The sequence below is a fragment of the Callithrix jacchus genome, chromosome 2 (genome assembly GCF_049354715.1).
Source record: "Callithrix jacchus isolate 240 chromosome 2, calJac240_pri, whole genome shotgun sequence".
In the NCBI taxonomy this organism is placed as follows: Eukaryota; Metazoa; Chordata; class Mammalia; order Primates; family Cebidae; genus Callithrix; species Callithrix jacchus.
The window spans coordinates 173,313,490-173,331,071 of record NC_133503.1 but is presented as its reverse complement, the minus strand read 5'-3'; the positions used below and the strand labels follow the sequence as shown (position 1 = coordinate 173,331,071).

General features: G+C 44.8%; 1 protein-coding gene across 21 annotated transcripts in view; it reads left to right on the top strand.

Moving 5' to 3' along the window:
• PDZD2 (PDZ domain containing 2) overlaps window positions 1-17,582 on the top strand; it is a 471,153-nt gene that overhangs the window by 302,308 nt on the left and 151,263 nt on the right. The window contains exon 1 of one of the 21 annotated variants that reach the window (XM_078365631.1): window positions 494-709. The exons of the other annotated variants lie outside the window; for them this stretch is intronic. The gene's annotated coding sequence lies outside the window, so the exon portion shown is untranslated. Of the gene's footprint in view, window positions 1-493; window positions 710-17,582 lie in introns of those variants that run through there. 21 annotated transcript variants of the gene reach the window in all.

Here is a 17,582-nt window from a genome sequence, read left to right as displayed (position 1 = left end):
GAATGCATTTTAAAAAAAAAACCTGGCCCTTTAATAAGTGCAAGACAGATTAAATTCATTGTGAAATACTAGGTCACTGGGTGGAAAGTTTCTTCACTGATCATCCTAGCTTCACATTTTTAGTTATGTGAAGTGCACATTTGGTTTTCTCCTGCCTGAAATCTTCAGTCCACCTCCATGGCAGTCTAGAATGAAGCAGCTGTGGGCTGTGGCCAGCCAGGTGTGTGTCCTTGGCTGATGGAAGAGCTGATCTGCAGATACCTGCAGGAGGAAGCCATGTATGACATCTGCTGGGATTTGATTTCCCCCCATACTCCTGGAAAATGAGAACTGTTTATAGCAGCCTGGTTCCAGTACACTGGCAGGGCAAGGATTGGCTTGTTCTTTTACAAACACAATGTGGCTGGATGCACTCATAAATGAAAAATGATCTGAGTGCTGTGGGTGGGTGGGGCTCTGGAGCTCAGGAGGTGAAGCCAGGAGGAGAGAGAAAGAGAGAATCTGCTCCTCAGCTCCACGGAGCATGGGGAGCTGGCAGGAAGTTGGAGCACACATGGCGCAGCTTGTGTTTTGTTGATAGTTAATAACCCAGGACTTTAAAGACCTCAATGGAGAAGGGAAATGAAGCACAACCAACTTTGGAGTCTGTCCCATTCCAGAGGCTGCTGAAGCACAGCAGGGCACGTTCACCTGACCAGCCGTAAAGCAGGTAGGAGGGGAGACCTGAGTGGTGAAGAGAGTCACATTTTCTCTCACACAAAACTTCAGGTCTTCCAAAGGTTTCTTTTTAATTATATGAGAGATGAGCAATTAATAACGTAAAGAAAAGACTCAGCTGGAATCATACTGATGTCTTCCCAAGCAAGAGTTTTCTCAGTTACTTGTCTGATGACCAAATGACAGTTTTATTCTGAGAGTTGCTTAAAAAAAAAAAAATTACACAAAAGCATGTAGGATTGAAGCTAAAACTCATTTAAAAATTGGCAGATAATAAATGAACTTCAGACACTGTGTTTTAGAACAAATACTTTGAAGGGAGTCAACCAGAAACTGATTTTCAGGCTTGACTGTGGCTATATTTTTAGATTCCAGAGCCAATGAGGTGCTCACTAATTTTTGCTGGCTTTTGTAAGAAAGGAGGTGGATGTGTAACAGCTGTGAAATATCCTGAAATTGACTGGGATCCAGAGCGAATCCCGAATGCACTAATGTTTTCTCCATTAAGGCAGGCTGCCTCTGCTCAGCTTCTAAGTCAGGGGGTTGGAAAGCAGTGTGAAAGTGAAGTGTGAATCCTGAATATTTGTCATGGAGTAGGGGGAGTGCAGAGGCTTGGAAACTGTCACAGTGACGTTTCACACTCAGAAGTAGAAAATAAATGGGGAGGACCATGGGTGGCAGCCACATGCAAGGATAATTTTAAAACTGATTTTCGATTCCCATGATGGTAGCTGAGTCTCAGGGTGTTCTTTCCGTTGTCAGGTTTGGGGCTTGTGATAAGAGTAGAAGAACAGAATAAAGATCATCTCCAGCCTGGGGTTCTGAATCATTTCTAGGCCTTCTCATGGGCACTGGGATGATCTGACATGCTTTCCCCCTACTGAAGTGGTCAGAGTGCTGTGGGATTGGTCTAACATGGAAGAGGTTGGATAGAACTGGTGCGCGTGGTCAGCCCGAGAAGAACATCAGAGGTAGGTAGAGAACTTTGTTTGAGTAGAGTAGCCCAGCCTGAATCCTGGAACTCTGTGTTGAGGTTTGGAGAATGCCCCGTAGCCACAGGAGTGTGTCTGAAAAGGCAGAAGTGGGAGCTGCTTTGGTTGCTGCATACTGCCTGGCTGGCGTCCTCATGCTGTGGTCATCCTCATGCCATGGTGGCCACGTTATGTGGCTTTGCATTTTTGGAGGACTGGGGGATGACTGTTTAGTCAAGCAAGCCCACACATCATTGCTAGTGTCTTTCTCCTTGTGATTTCTCAGCATTTCATAGCTAGCCTTCTATGGGAGGAGGAACACCAACTCCTGTGGTCTTTTAGGAAAATTTTCACCCTATATTCCTACAATTCCCACCCCAACTCTTGCTCTTTCTTGCCTACTGTTCACCTGTTGTGTAGGCTCCCTTTGTCTCCCATCCTTCAGACTCATCTGTCCCAGGTCCTATCTACAGTGACTTAAGCTGAGTCGGGGACAGGCTCCTTCCCAGGGTTCCACCTGGAAGCAGTGTTCAGCAAGCTATGGCCCTTGGGCAAATCCACCCTGTCCTCGCCTGTTTTTGTATGGCCTGGGAGCTAAGAATGTGTTTTACATTTTAAAGAGTTGAAGAAACAAGAATATAGGACAGAGACAGTGACCCACAAGGCCTATCTGATCTTCTGAAATAAAATGTGCTGGTTTGCTGGTCAGCCTGTTGATTTTTTTTTTTCTTCTTAGAGACATTATCTTGGCCAGGCTGGTGTCAAAGTTTTGACCTCAAGTAATCTGCCCACCTCAGCCTCCCAAAGTGCTAGGATTATAGGTGTGAGCCACCGAACCCAGCACCCCACCCTGACCTGTTGACTTTTTAATATCATTGGTGAACAGCGTGATTGGTGGGTTGATGCGGCAGATTAAGTCCTCAGTGATTTGAATGGGCTGCTGTTTGGGAAACTGATTTTAGTTTCTTAGTCTGTGTTAAATGGTGCCATCGCCTCCAAGTGGGTAGATTCGGGAGTTAGGAAGTTGAAGCTTTTCTGCAGCGTCCCATCAATAGTAAAGAAATATTAGATGAACTGTGTGCTTGTGGTTGGATTTCCACCCTTTTTCCACTGGAGAAGATACCAATGAGCCAGCCATGTATCGACTGTGTGCCTACTGGAAGAACCCAGAGGGGACCAAACGTCCGCTAAATCACACAAATCATTCACTTCTTACTTTTGCCTACTGAATGCTGGCTAGACTTCCACAGTCTGAGAGTGTTTCATGTTGCCACTTTGATAAAAAAGGATGTTTTTTGTTATTTTTAAAAAGGCAGCTGAATACCATGTTTTCTTATATTTGGAACAGTGTTTCTTTATGGCTCTCTAAGAAAGCTCACTGTGGACCCCCGACCCTCACCCCTCCAGCCTTACCCCGAACATGCAGTTCTCTTCTACTCAGCACAGTATTTCATTGTTAATGTCATTTCTAGTCAAGGAAGAGGAAAATCTGGTGGCCTTATTCATGTGTAACTTGTGTCGAAACCTCAGGCCTAGATACAGAGCTGACTTTGTCAGTAGCTTTTTGTCCATTGCAGAAACACGGGGAAGCACCTCACGGGAGATGGTAGTTTACTGCTAGGGCATTTCAACCATCTCTCCTGTATTTGGAAATGGGATGTTGTCAGTAGAGGAGAATGGGGGTGGGGCCTCATTTCACAAAACAAGTGAGGAAGGATGAAAATATGAATAGCATGGTGCCCCACGGGAGGTAAGGCCTGGAAAACAAGATGGCGCCCGTATGCTTGATGAGCCAGGCTGTCAGAGGGTTGGGTCCTTGAATCTACCATGGGAGCTAGGCAGCACTTTTGTATTTAGAAAAGGGGTTGGCTCTGAATTTAGAGATTAAGCAACCTGCTGTTCCTGTATGCACTGGAATTTCAGACACAGTCAGAAACCTGATTTGCGTAACTGCTGAAACTCAACTGGAAACCAACCAGACTGAGGCCTAGACACCCCAGGCAGGCAAGGGGTGGTCAGGAATCAGCACGTGAGAGAATGTACCAGGCTTGCCCAGGAGGGAGTGGTGCTGTGTGGCCAGATGCAGTGGGGTGGGCTCTGGGGTGAAGGGCCGGCATTGGGTTCCCAGAAGGCTCAGGCTGGAGGGTGAGTAACCTCCTCCTCTGCAGTAGGCAGTGTGTGTCAGAACGCTAAAACTACCTGTTATCACATAGTGGCACACGGGGCCCTTTTGTTTCTGAGCCATGCAACCAAGCTGGCTTCTAAAGAGACAGAAACTACTGAAGTCTAATCACTGGAGTGGCGTGCAAGCCACAAGCAGCCCGTAACAAGCCAACTCGTCTATACAGTGTTGTGAGGGCTGAGTGTCCTGCTCAAAGCTGGAGCTGCTGTCATCTCCCTTCGGCTGTGGGGAAACAGGACTGGAATCTGACATCTCTTTATTGGTTTTTTTCCCTGTTGGTGAATAGGATCAAAGACCAAGCCAGATGTATGCAGATCTATGCAAAGTGTGTAAACCTAGAGGAGAGGAACAGCCAGGCCAAATAGAAGTTATCATTCTGAGTTCAAGATGTGACCATGTCTCTAAAAGGGAATCAATCATTCCGTGGCTCAGTGGGCAGCAGGGGATCCTTCTGTGGCTTTGTGTTTACCTACAGGCTGTGCCCCTCTTAAGAGCTTTTGTAGGCGATACAGCCTCTCACTTCCAAACATTATTTCTGTACATTTTCTGCGCTGGGCACTGGGGATGGAGCATAAGGTCCATCATGTCGTGGAGATCCCCACTGGAGCCCTGGCTTTCCTCAGTGTCCTGGGAGCAAGATAGCGACGTTCTCCCTCCATGGACGTGGCAACTTTTCCTTATAGCACAGCGTGCGCCATTATGCCTTCTGTTGTCTTTGCTGTCTGCTGTGGGCCCCTCTGCCCAGATTGCCTTTGTTTAATAAGCGCAAGTGTGCCTCACTGGGTAGCCACACTGTGACTCCACAGATGGCCTCAGCGGGGCACATCGTTAGCCCTGCACCATGAGGTCCCTGCACCATGAGTCAGGCCATGACAGCGGTGACTTGGGAATCTAGATCTGCCTTCCCTTTCTGTCAGGATCTCTTCCTGCAGAATCAAACCAATTATATTTTACATGCAGCAGAAGAACTTGGTCTTTAAAGGGACCAAAAGTGACTTGTTTGGTAGAAGAGAAGGATCACCCGATAGTTTGTATTTTTGGTAATTTTGAGGTTTGGAGGCTGTCAGGGAGGCCTAAAGCCAAATACACCCAGACCATCTCTTTGCCTTTCTGATTTCAACACTTCCCAAATTAGAAGGTGGAAACCAAGTTGGAAATTGGCAGAGTAAGGTGAATCTGAGGAAGGCACAAAGTGGCCTTTGAGAACCCGTTTGATAAGAAGCCTGTATTTCAGTGAGACAGCTCAGACCGCAGGGGCAGAACATCAGTGCAGATTACTCCCAGTGAAGGGCAGGCAAACGTTCTCTTTACGTATTGTATTTTTCCAAGGCTTCCGCTTTTAACAAAAACTTAAAATTCTTACAAACTCTGCTTCCCATCCCCACACCTCCCCCTACAGAAAAAAGTGGTTCTGCAGAGAATAACTTAGAACTCCACACAAATAACAGAAATGGAAGCCCCAAAGCAATGAGGTAAGTGGCAGGAGATTCAAGGGTAGCAGAGTTGGTCTTCATTTGAATGGCATGAATCCCAAAATTCATCATGGTGCTCTTCATGGAACAGCAGCTTTTCACTCTTGCCTTATTTTGTTGTTTGTTGGCTTGTGTGAGATGGAATCTTGCTCTCTTGCCCAGGCTGGAGTGCAGTGTTTCGATCTCAGCTCACTGCAACCCATGCCTCTGGTTCAAGCAATTCTCTTACCTCAGCCTCCCAAGTAGCTGGGACTACAGGCTCACGCCGCCACACCTGGCTAATTTTTTGTATTTTAGTAGAGACAGGGTTTCACCATGTTGCCCAGGCTGGTCTTGAACTCCGGAGGTCAGGCAATCCGCCCGCCTTGGCCTCATAAAGTGCTGGGATTACAGGAATGAGCCACTGAGCCCAGCCCCACTCTTGCCTTTTGCACCAAGATTTCTGCTTTTTTGGCAACAGTGTTCATATTTTTTCTTGCTGGCCACTTCCACCAGCAAGAGGAGGAGCTTTCCAAGGAGCACCATCTTTGACTTGCCAAATTCCACCTTCGCCCTGAGTTTGCAACACTCTGACTTCAGTTCCCAGGTGACTGCCTACGGGGTAGAGGCTTGACTTTTGGCAGTAAACTGCTGGCTTTGGAAAACATCACAGGTATTTTATTGTAACAGATGCAAGACTGTTTTGGCAGGGGAGCCATAAAGACCTGGAGGGAAAGCAGAAAATTACATCTAAGTGCTGCAGGAAGGAAGGTGGCAGAAATAAAGGATGCAGTTTGGATTTGCAAAGCTAAGTCCTTTGCACAATCTGTTTTACAGGCTAGAACTTGCTTGACTTCAGTTTATCCCTCAAGTGAGTCAAAGAATGGTAAAAGAATGAAATGCTGAAGCTGAGAAATGTATGTACTTGGGGACAGCTTGGTGTTTGAGGATGTTATTGGGGTCCCACTGGCCCATCCAAACTTTGCGTGATGAAAATCCTGCTGTTTTCATAATGCTGAGACATTAGATCCTCTTACACCTGTGTCTAACGAGACATTTGTAACGCGTTTGTTAGAGTAATAGAAATTCAACTTCTCATCTTAAAAGTGAGTGGATTCAGCCATTTCAGTAGAAGAAACATTAGTCATCTCTGTAGTCTTCTGGTGGCTTCATTCATTACATTTGTTGTCACTGGAATTTCAAAATGGGGCTAGAATCTGCTTTCAGTTTTAGTGTGTGTTTTGTTTTGTTTTGATTCTGTGGGTTCTTCATTTACTCTAGAAGCAATCTCTGGACTCTAAGCAGTCTCGAAGCCAAGATCTCAAACCTACAAGTTAGTCACTATTCTAGGCCAAATCACAGTGAATACAGCATTGATTATTAAAATCGTTTTTACTCTGATGTGATTTACTATGATAGACCCTTGTTATCCACACGTTGACTCTGAAATTGGCAATATTTCCTCTGCTTTCAACCTATTTTCTTTTTTATGGCTATGTCTTATGTGATTGGCCCTGGAACAAGGATAGGTGGAGAACTAGGTCAAGATGTTAATGCAACTGACTAGTCATAGAATGTTCAGACTGCAAGGTTTAGAGATCTGTTTTTCAGGTGACCAAACCTAGATAAAGAAATGCTGAGTATGCATGCTATCGTGTGTGTGTGTGTGTGTGTGTGTGTGTGTGTGTGTGTGTGTGTGAGAGAGAGAGAGAGAGAGAGAGAGAGAGAAAAAGAGAGAAATGCTATTGTTTCATGGCACTCACAGGGACCTGGAGATGAGCAAAGTTTTTTTTTTAAAGGAACTAAGTTGCACTCTGTTGTCCAAGCTGGAGTGCAGTGGTGCGATGCTTGCTGTAACCTTGAACACCTGGGCTCACGCAGTCCTCCCGCCTTAGCTTCCTAAAGTACTGGGATTATAAGCGTGAGCCACTGCACCTGGCTGAACAAAACTCTTTATATAAAACTGTGTCTCAGTTTGTAGATCTGCCTTTTTTTGTAAATGTGTGGTCCAAACACACTCAAATAATTTGCTTTTGTTAGAGAAATGCCTCATGCTGTCATAGCACTTTTCTGTGAGAGTTCAGACCAAGTGTCAGATGAATTCTGCAAGGCTGATGTGCTCAGTTCCATTTTGCTTTCATGGGCACTTGGGTTGGTGTGAGGGGAAAATAGCCTGCAGAACAGTCTAGATGCTTTGGATGTATAGTTTTGAAATTCAGAGACAAGGCTGGGCATGGTGACCCACGCCTGTAATCCCAGCACTTTTGGAGGCCAGGAGAGGTGGTGGGGATGGTGGTGGATCACCTGAGGTCGGGAGTTTGAGACCAACCTGGCCAACATAGAGAAAACCCACCTCTACCAAAAATACAAAAGTCAGCCAGGTGTGGTGGCGTGTGCCTGTAATCCTAGCTACTTGGGATGCTGAGGCAGGAGAATCTCTTGAACCTGGGAAGTAGAGGTTGCAGTGAGCTGAGATCATGCCACTGCACTCCAACCTGGGCAACAGAGCAAGACTCCATCTGAAAAAAAAAATTAGAGACAAATTGATTTTGGCTTTTCCTGAAAATGGATCTTATTTTGAGAATCACAGTTGACACGGCTGTGGAAAGTGTTGCTTATTCTTGGCAAGAAAACTGCCCTGAAAAGGTGCTTATGATGCAGGAGACAGAAGCCTGCCCTAGACACTCTGGCCGAGCTGGGGAACAGTTCAGAACTCAGCATTAGTAGTTTGTATTAAATCCACATTTGTACGGTAGGACTCAAGCAGATCAAGAAGTCGCTTCCTACAAAGTGGGATTATTGTAGTTACCCTGTGTCATGGTATTCAGGATGTAACATGGAATGTATATTCGGCATGTAATAATTCTGTTTCAGAAATATTTAGAACCCAACCTAGAGCGTTTGATCCAAAGTACGTATTAAACACTTGTGTGCTTAGCTATGTGGAAGCCACAAGACAAACACAAGCTGACGAGGCAAATGCAGTCGCTATTGGAGAAGGAAGTGATTTGACCAGCTTGTGCGCAAACTAAGATCAGATAGAGACAGACAGAGGGCACCACGTTCTCTTTATTCCTTTCACACGGGATCTTTAAGCATCTCTCCCTCTAACATGGATTCGATTAGATTTCAGCACGACTGTGAACCTGGAAGGGGAAGCAAACTGAACTGTAGCTCAAATTTAATATTTCCTTCCATAATGGATATAGGCAACAAAGGACAGTAGTAGTAGCAATCCTTATGTCTTTGTCACCAGCACGAATGATACTCATTATTTGTAGCAGAAAAATCCCAATACCATCTACACCGTTTACTACTTTGAGACTATGTCAGCTAGTCTGTTCAGCAACTGTGTTGCTAGTCTTTGAATTCTGTGTAACAAAGAAGCACATATAGGTTACTGTATTACAACTTTCTAAATATTTAGGATATTGTTTTTCCAAATAATTGGTTTTCTTTGTAATCCTATGCATTTTATGCACTTCAAATATAATTTTTGAAACTTTACTAGATAACCAGAGAATCCACAGCACAAAATAATGAGAGAAGGAAGAAAAGGAACCCAGTCTTAAGGGCTACCATTTGGTATTTCCCAGGAAAAAAAAATAACCCCAGGACAGCACAATGTGTTCTAGCCTATCCCTAGGTGACTGGGGATCTTGATAAAATGCAGTAAGTCTGGGATGGGGCCTGAGATCTCTGCTTTTCTAACAAATTCAAAGTAGCTGGGCTCAGCAATTCAGATAAGAACCTCTGTTTTCCAAACTCACTTCCTGTAATTTTGATAAATCTGAGTTGTAGGTAACTTAAATATTGGTTGTGGGAAGAGATGTTCCAGGAGAGGAAATGTGGGAAAATCCCAGAGGACAGACTTCACCTGCTTCCAAGTCTATATGTTGCCTCCCGAGTAGCTGGGATGACAGGCCTGCGCCACCACGCCCAGCTTATTTTGTATTTTTAGTAGAGACGGGGTTTCACCATGTTGGTCAGGCTGGCCTACAGAATCCTGACCTCGTGTTCCACCTGCCTCAGTCTCCCAAAGTACTTTGGGATGTTAATTAGGTGGAAGCTCAGGCTTGGGGAGAGGCTGCCAATGTGAAGGGTGGGGTGGCAGCGTGTGTACCTGTGTCCCCAGGTGACTGACTCATGGTGTGAGTTCCCTAGGAAGCAGCTGCAGCTGCGCCTTGGAGGGGCTGCTTCCTGGGCTCTTGGCTGGTGTGCACCAGGTGAGCTGTGAGCCGAGCCGTGCGCAGCAGCTGCCTGCCTGCAGCCAATTACCTCAGCCCTGCTGGATGCGGAAGAGGGCAGATTACCGTCTGATCCCACACGTGTGCAGACCAGATGCTCTGCGCTCAGGAGCGTTGTGTATAGGGCTTGCTTCTTTCCAGAAGGGAGATTTATTAAGTGCGTCATTGGATGATGCACGTTGTATATCTTTGTAAGATTTTCATGGACGTTTGCAAGTTAGAGAAAGGTCTTTTGGCAGAGCATCAGGGTATAAAAATGGCCCTGTACCTCTGCAGCCTGAGCAGCTCCCTTTAATAGCTCCAGAACTCTGAAACCTGACTGACTATCCCCTAATGGTGTGCTTTTGGCCCTGGTCAAACCACTTATGTCACAGGGCCAGCTGGTGGCTTCACAGGGTGGCACTGATACACAGAAATCCAATTTTGTGTGTTTACCAGAGGTTAACAGCAGCCTGGAAACTGACTCATGCTAATCAGACTCCCAGGAGACCAGCATTGAGCAATCCAAAGCCAGGTCATTGATTCCTAGTGAAGGAGGGATTCTTCCAGTGGCCAAAGATGTTACTGCCATCTTTTGCTTGTTTCTGCTGTCTAACTCCTACCTTCTGAGGAGAGAGGTGGTTGACTATGAGAACATCACACGGAATATGTCTTTAGGAATGTTTTAGGATTCTAGATGCAGCATCTCCATGTAGAGGGCTGAAGAACCACCAGAATTCTCTCTTTGGGTTTACCTTTACTAGATTCCTTTGGGAAACTCTCCCCAAGCCTATTTTTCCCCCTTGTTCTGTTCCTTATGGGAGCCCCCAGGGTGTTCTGTGGCAGCTTTCATAGTTTGACTCTGCCTGCCTGAGACCACATCGTCTCCCCTGGATGGGATCTAGGTGCTTCCTGGGTCACTTCCCCCAGCCGCCTGTGTGTGGATGGTCTTGAAGGAGATGGGCATGAGGATGCGGAGAGGCGCACGGCTGTTCCAGGGTAATCCTCACTATTTCCACTCTTCCTATCTTTCTTCTTTCCTAATTCTACTTCTCCTCTTGAGGTAAACTTTCTGTGGCCCCAAGAGTATTCATCCCAGCCTTGAGGAAGCACTGGTGGCACCTCTTAGGACTAGAAGAATTCCCCCTGATAAACATACTGTTTGTTTTTTTGTTTCTGAGATGGAGTCTCTCTCTGTCACCCAAGCTGGAGTGCAGTGGCGCTAACTCGGCTCACTGCAACCTCCGCCTCCTGGGTTCAAGCGATTCTCCTGTCTCAGCCTCTTGAGTAGCTGGGACTATAGGCGTGTGCCACTGCGCCTGGCTGATTTTTATTGTAGAGACGGGATTTCACCATTTTGGCCAGGCTGGCCTCAAACTCCTGACCTCAGGTGATTCGCCCTCCTTAGCCTCCCAAAGTGCTGGGATTACAGGTGTGAGCCACCATGCCTGGCCAAACATGCTGTTTTATACCAATCTCTGCAGGAAGAGTCCCAATTATCTATGTCCTTGGTTCCCAAAATCCATTGTGTGAACCTGACTGCATCAGGAGAGGCATTTTAGGAAATACAGATTGCTGGGCCCTCCGGCGGGTCTGAAGTCTAGAGTCATATTTGTAAAAGATTCCTCGGATTGTGCATGCCCCCTCCGCCCGCCATGTCAGAATGTTTTTGTGGCACAGCTGTTCTGCCACCAGTGAATGATAGGGGATTTGGAGGTCCCTTATTCATACTTTTTTGCTTAAATCTTCACTGCTCATTTTACAAAGCAGTCCTTTTTTTCTTCAAAGAAAAGACTTCCTAGATTTTTTGTTTCATTCTGTTTTTTGTTAAGAAACGTTGCCCAGGTTGGAGTGCACTGGTGCAATCATAGCTCGCTGTAACTTTGAACTTCTGGGCTCAAGGAATCCTCCCACTTCAGTTTCCCAAGTAGCTGCGAGTACAGATACACACCACCACTGGCTAATTTTTAAAAATATTTTTTTGTAGAGACATGGGTGTGACTACATCGCCCAGGCTGGTTTTGAACTCCTGTCCCCACGAGATTCTCTCACTTCTCCCACCCAAAGTGTTGGGATTACAAGCATGGGCCACCATGTCCAGCCAGGATTATTCTTTTGATCAATCAAATTTGGAAATCACCACTGTAGACCTATTATCCCAGACCCAGAGCCCTGATTTTATGGATGAGGAAACTAAGGCCTTGAGAAAGAACGGGCTAACTGGCATCAAGGGTGCCAGGACTGACCCTCGGTTTGTAGGGACAATAGACAAGGGTACTTTGGAAATTACCGGCTCAGTGTACAAAGACCATGTTCTGTGTGTACTCTCTGGTTCTTGACTAGCTCCACTACGTTAAGGCCCATGGGCCTTGTTTCCGGGCTGTGGCATTAGAATGGCAATGAAGAAATAACCGTATATGCCGGGTACAGGAACAAATTTAACCCGACCATCCTTTCTCAGTTCTAGACTAAAACTTGAGTGACATCAACCATCCTGATGCTTCCACAGCTGACAGGCCCCTGGAATGGCCTGGGTGCCCCACCTCTTCAGTAGACTGTTTCATCCTTCAGTGCCTCAACTTCCTTATCTATAAATTAAAATCTCTCTGTGCTACCTCCCTTACAAAGTTGACTTGAAAATCAAATGAAACATAGGCCAGGTGTGGTGGCTCATTCCTGTAATCCCAGCACTTCGGGAGGCCAAGGTAGGTAGATTGCTTAAGCCCAGGAATCCGAGACCAGCTTGGGCAACATAATGAGATCTTGTCTCTTTCAGAAAAAAAAAAAAAAGATTAAAATTACATTAAAAATTAAAAATATACAAAAATTAGCTGGGTGTGGTGGCACAAACTTGTGCCACCAGCTACTCAGAAGGCTGAGGCTGGAGAATGGCTTAAACCTGGGAGGTGGAGGTTGCAGTGAGCCAAGATGGTGCCATCTTGTGATATCTGCTCTGATGGTCTTTTGGGAGGGTAGGGAGGAAGGGGAGCAAGCGAGGTAGCGGGGGAGGGAGAGGGAAGGGGAAGGAGGGAGGGAGGGAGGGGAGGGGAGGGAAGGCCAAATGAATAATGTATGTGAAGGGCTTTGGGAAAGAAAGTGCCAAGCATTATATAACTGTAAGAGTGTTCTCATTATCATCGTCAGTATTAATATATTACCTCCAGAAACTTCACATGTCTGCTGAGTAGCTCCAGATAGAATCAGTACAGGTGGAAGAAATACGTTATTCTATTAGAACCCAACCAAAGGCTACTTGGGAGGAAGGATTGCCACAGAAATACATCACTTCTGAATTTCCTAAAGTAGTTCTAATGGGCCATTAGTAAATTATTTCACACCCTCTGCCCTTTTTGTGGCTGCTTTCCAGCTCTGCTCCAGAGTTTGGAGTTGTCTTGGCGAGCAAGCTGGGACGTGTAAGTCAGAGGATGTTTTTCTGTCTGCTCAGGGGTGGGGGCTGGCTTTGATGCCTCTGCTGCTGCTCCAGATGGTGGAAATGCTTCTAGAGTTGTCATTTTGAGAATGGCAGGCTTTTCAACCTTGTGTTCCAGACCAGATTAAGAACCAGACAGATTTTAATATCTGTGAAGAGTTGCTGCAACTCCTCCAGGAAAGAGATATCCCTAGAACAGATAAAGCCTTATTTTCCTCCCCCAGGAAATGATAGCGCTTGAGAAGGACAGAAGGCAGTCTGTGGTATAATAATTAACCTTAATGATCTTAAGTACCAGCAAGGTCTCCATAGAGTGGCTTAAAGAAAACATACCGATTTGCAGACATAAGGTATTAAAAAGAGAAAACTTATGTAAAATAAAAGAAATTCTAATAAGAGGAGTATCTAATTTAGTGACGTGATGTAAATGGAATGGGCTTCCCCAAGGGTACTTCTGGCTCTGAGGTCGTGTGATTCTGTAACAGTCTCAGCTTGGGGGAGTAGGTGAGAGAACCACTCATATATAAAAATTATTTTGAAGACATGGGGTCACACTGTGTTGCCCACGCTGGTCTCAAACTCCCAAGCTCAAGCAAGCTCCTGCCTCAGCCTCCCAAAGTAGTAAGATGGCAGGCGTAAGGCACTGCACCCAACCAAGACAGCTGCTCAAATTGGGCCTTAATGCATGTATAGCATTCATATACGCAGAGAGAATGGAAAGTGCATTCCCAGAGACTGAAAGTACCGGGAGCGGCTCAGGAGGAAGTGTTGCCCTGTGTGTTTTATGTGAGGAGCTGTGTGCTAATGAGAAGGCTGGGAGAGGGTCAGTCTCAGATTTAGTCTGAAAGGAAAGAGGAGAGATTGAAAAGACTCAACTAGTAATACAGACAAATTGTATTCAGTGGCTTCGGTCACTTTCCTTGCTTAGAACTCTATTTGCCAAATGCCAGACTACGGAGAGTCTGTGAGAATTGCCTGGAAAACGGCCAGGGTGTGGGGGCTCACGCCTGTAATCCCAGTGCTTTGGGAGGCCAAGGAGAGCGGATAACCTGAGGTCAGGAGTTTGAGGCCAGCCTGGCCAAAATGGTGAAATCCCGTCTCCACTACAAAAATTACCTGGGAGTGGTGGCAGGCGCCTGTGATCCCAGCTACTTGGGAGGCTGAGGGAGGAGAATCGCTTGAATCCAGGAGGTGGAGGTTGCAGTGAGCTGAGATTGTGCCACTGCCCTCCAGACTGGATGACAGAGTGAAACTCTTTCTGGGGCCGGGTGGGGGGGGAGTGTTCCTGGCTTCTCACCCCCAACTCCCACCCGCCAGCTCAGTGTGATTGGCTTACTGTTGGTCATTTCTCTCTCATTTTTGAATCTTCTCTCACTTAGCATAATGTATTTGAGTCATTCATGTTGTTTCATGTTTGAGTAATCCATTCGTTTTCATTGCTGAATAGTATTCCTTCTTATGAATGCGCCACAGCTGGTTTGTCTGTTTTCTCTTAGAATGTCCTGTTACATCAAGTATAGGTCCCTGTAGCATCTCATGAGAGAGAGGTTCTGTGCCCCTTCTCTCCTCTTGGAAAAATATGGTGAATCGGGCAAAGAAACTTTTGTATGTGACCACTGCACTCCAGTCATTCTCGATTGTCATCTCCTAAAGCTTTGGAAAAAAGTTTGAAAAGTAAAGTATTTATAAAAGAGCATGTATGTTTTCTTTTTCTCTGCCCTCAAGCATCAGCACTAGATTTTTAAAATTTTTTTTTGTCTTAGATTTTTGTCTGTTTTGAACACAGATCTTATTTCTCTCTCTCTCTCTCTCTCTCTCTCTCTCTCTCTCTCTCTCTCTCTCTCATTACACTTCGAAACAACTTTAAACCTTTTTGGTTTTTGTTTGTTCTGTTTAAAGTAAGTTCAGGGCCGGATATAGTGGCTCACGCCTGTAATGCTAGCACTTTGGGAGGCCGAGACAGGTGGATCACGAGGTCAAGAGATCAAGACCATCCTGGCCAACATGGTGAAACCCCATCTCTACTAAAAAAAAAAAAAAAATACAAAAATTAGCTGGGCGTGATGGTACATGCCTACAGTCCCAGCTACTCAGGAGGCTGAGGCAGAAGAATCACTTGAACCCGGGAGGCATAGGTTGCAGTGAGCCAATATTGTGCCACTGCACTCCAGCCTGGACACAGAGCGAGACTCTGTCTCAAAAAAAAAAAAAAAAAAGAAAGATCTGGTCAGTATCTAAAGAACTCTGTCACTATTTTATGTCTTCTTTATTAAATTGTAATTATTATATAAACAGGGATGACAGAATTAAAAACTCTTAAGTGCTGTTTTCAGTTTAACCTTGGACTTGTTCCACTGTCTGTGGTAATAATTTTGAGATATCCACGCCAAGAGATATAGTGTAAACACTGCATTCTGAAATTCAAGTTAGAGTGGAGAAAGGGATATCATAGCAGAGAGTGATTTGAAATAATTATGTGATGGGAATGTCTGCGTTTGTAATCTCTATATATCTTTGATTTATTATCTGGTAAAAGCAACATTAGAAGAAAATCTTGGATTTCAGAACCTCAATTGAAAACTCGTGGGATACTGATTATAGCATGAAGATTCACTCTAAAGATTCAAAACTGACCACTAGAGCTGACTAAGTGAATTACTTGTTTGCTTTTTAATGGGCCAGCCTTAACTTATTGCATCTTTAAGAAGAGTTGTTGAGATTATGTATCTACAACCATAGTTCCTATAACTAATCAATGAACCCTGCAGGCATTCTTTTAAGGATACCAGATTCTGCTGTCTTCCTTTCCGATCTGTAAATAAATACAGTTTCCATCAAATCTGAAAAGAATTTATTTGGAACTTGAACATATCAACCAAAATTTATATAAAAGAGGGGAAAATGAGTGAATACCTAAGAAATCTTTGAAAAATAAGAATAGGCCAGGCATGGCGGCTCATGCCTGTAATCCTGGCACTTTGGGAGGCCAAGGCAGGTGGGTCACCTGAGGTCAGGAGTTTGAGAACAGCCTGGCCAGCATGGTGAAACCCTGTCTCTACTAAAAATACAAAATAAGCCAGGTGTGGTGGTACATACCTGTAGTCCCAGCTACTTGGGAGGCTGAGACAGGAGAATCACTCGAACCTGGGAGGTAGAGGTTACAGTGAGTCATGATCGTGTTACTGCACTCCAGCATGGGTAAGACAGAGCGAGACGCTACCTCAAAAAAAGAAAAAGAAGAATAAAGAGGGGTTCTCACCAGAGAGCAAACTGTGCTTTAAAGTTCTAGTAATTAAAAGAGTGTGGCGTAGGAACTGCCACATGCCACATAGACCAGTGGAACAGAATAGGGAATCCTAAATTGGCCCTTATATGACCGGAAATTTTATATATGGAAAGGAAGTATTTCGAAAGTGAAAGAAAAAAGACAGTCTGTTTAAAGCCAGGCATGGTGGCTCATGCCTGTAATTCCAGCACTTTGGGAGGCCACGGCGGGCAGATCACCTGAGGTGGGCAGTTCGAGACCAGTCTGACCAACATGGAGAAACCATGTCTCTACTAAAAATACAAAACTAGCCGGGTATAGGCACATGCCTATAATCCCAGCTCCGTGGGAGGCTGAGGCAGGAAGATTGCTTGAACCCAGGAGGCAGAGGTAGTGATGAGCTGAGATCGCACCTCTGTACTCCAGCCTGGGCAACGAGAGCAAAACTCTGTCTCAAAAAAAAAAGTCTCTTTAGTAAATTTTATTGAAATAATTGTCTAAAACTTTAGGAAAAAAGTATAAAGTTCGAGCCTATCTTAAATCCTATTCACAGAATTCCAGATGAGATAAAAGGAGCTAAACATAAAAAAAAATTGTGAAAATATTAGAAGAAAACAGGAGAATATTTTTATTATCTAGAGTGGTTAAACCTCCTGAAATAAGACTATTGGTACAGGAAGTCATAAAGGAGAAGAGGAACTAAACCGATGTGTGCTTACACATCACAAAAAATAAAAGGTGAGGCCTGGCGTGGTGGCTGTTACCTGTAATCCCAACACTTTAGGAGGCCAAGATGGGCGGATTTCGTGAGTTCAAGATCAGCCTGGGCAACAATAGCAAGACCCTGTCTCTAATATACGTTAGATTATATATATATGTATATTTGAGATACCCATGCCGAGCGATACATTGTTTATGTATATAATATGTATCATATGTAAATCTCTTTTATATATAAATATATATTTAAATTATATAATTTAAAATATATAATATATATTTTTATTTTTAGTTAGCCAGGCACAGTATCTCTAGCTTGTATTCCTAGCTGTTCTGGAGGCTGAGGCAGAAGGATTGCTTGAGTTCAGGAGTTCAAGGTTATAGTGTGACATGATTGTGCCACTGCCCTTCCAACCTGGGTGACAGGACTGGTTTTGCGAGTGGTGTGAAGGGGTAACTAGGACATTTGACTCTGTCTACTTCACTACCACGTGAGGTTTTTGTTGCTTTTTACAAGAATGTATTTACTGATTGCATGATTTCCTCAATGTTCTTGCCATAGTACATAAACCATGGTAAACACTCATAAATTACAGAAGCTATTATTATTTTTAAACTGC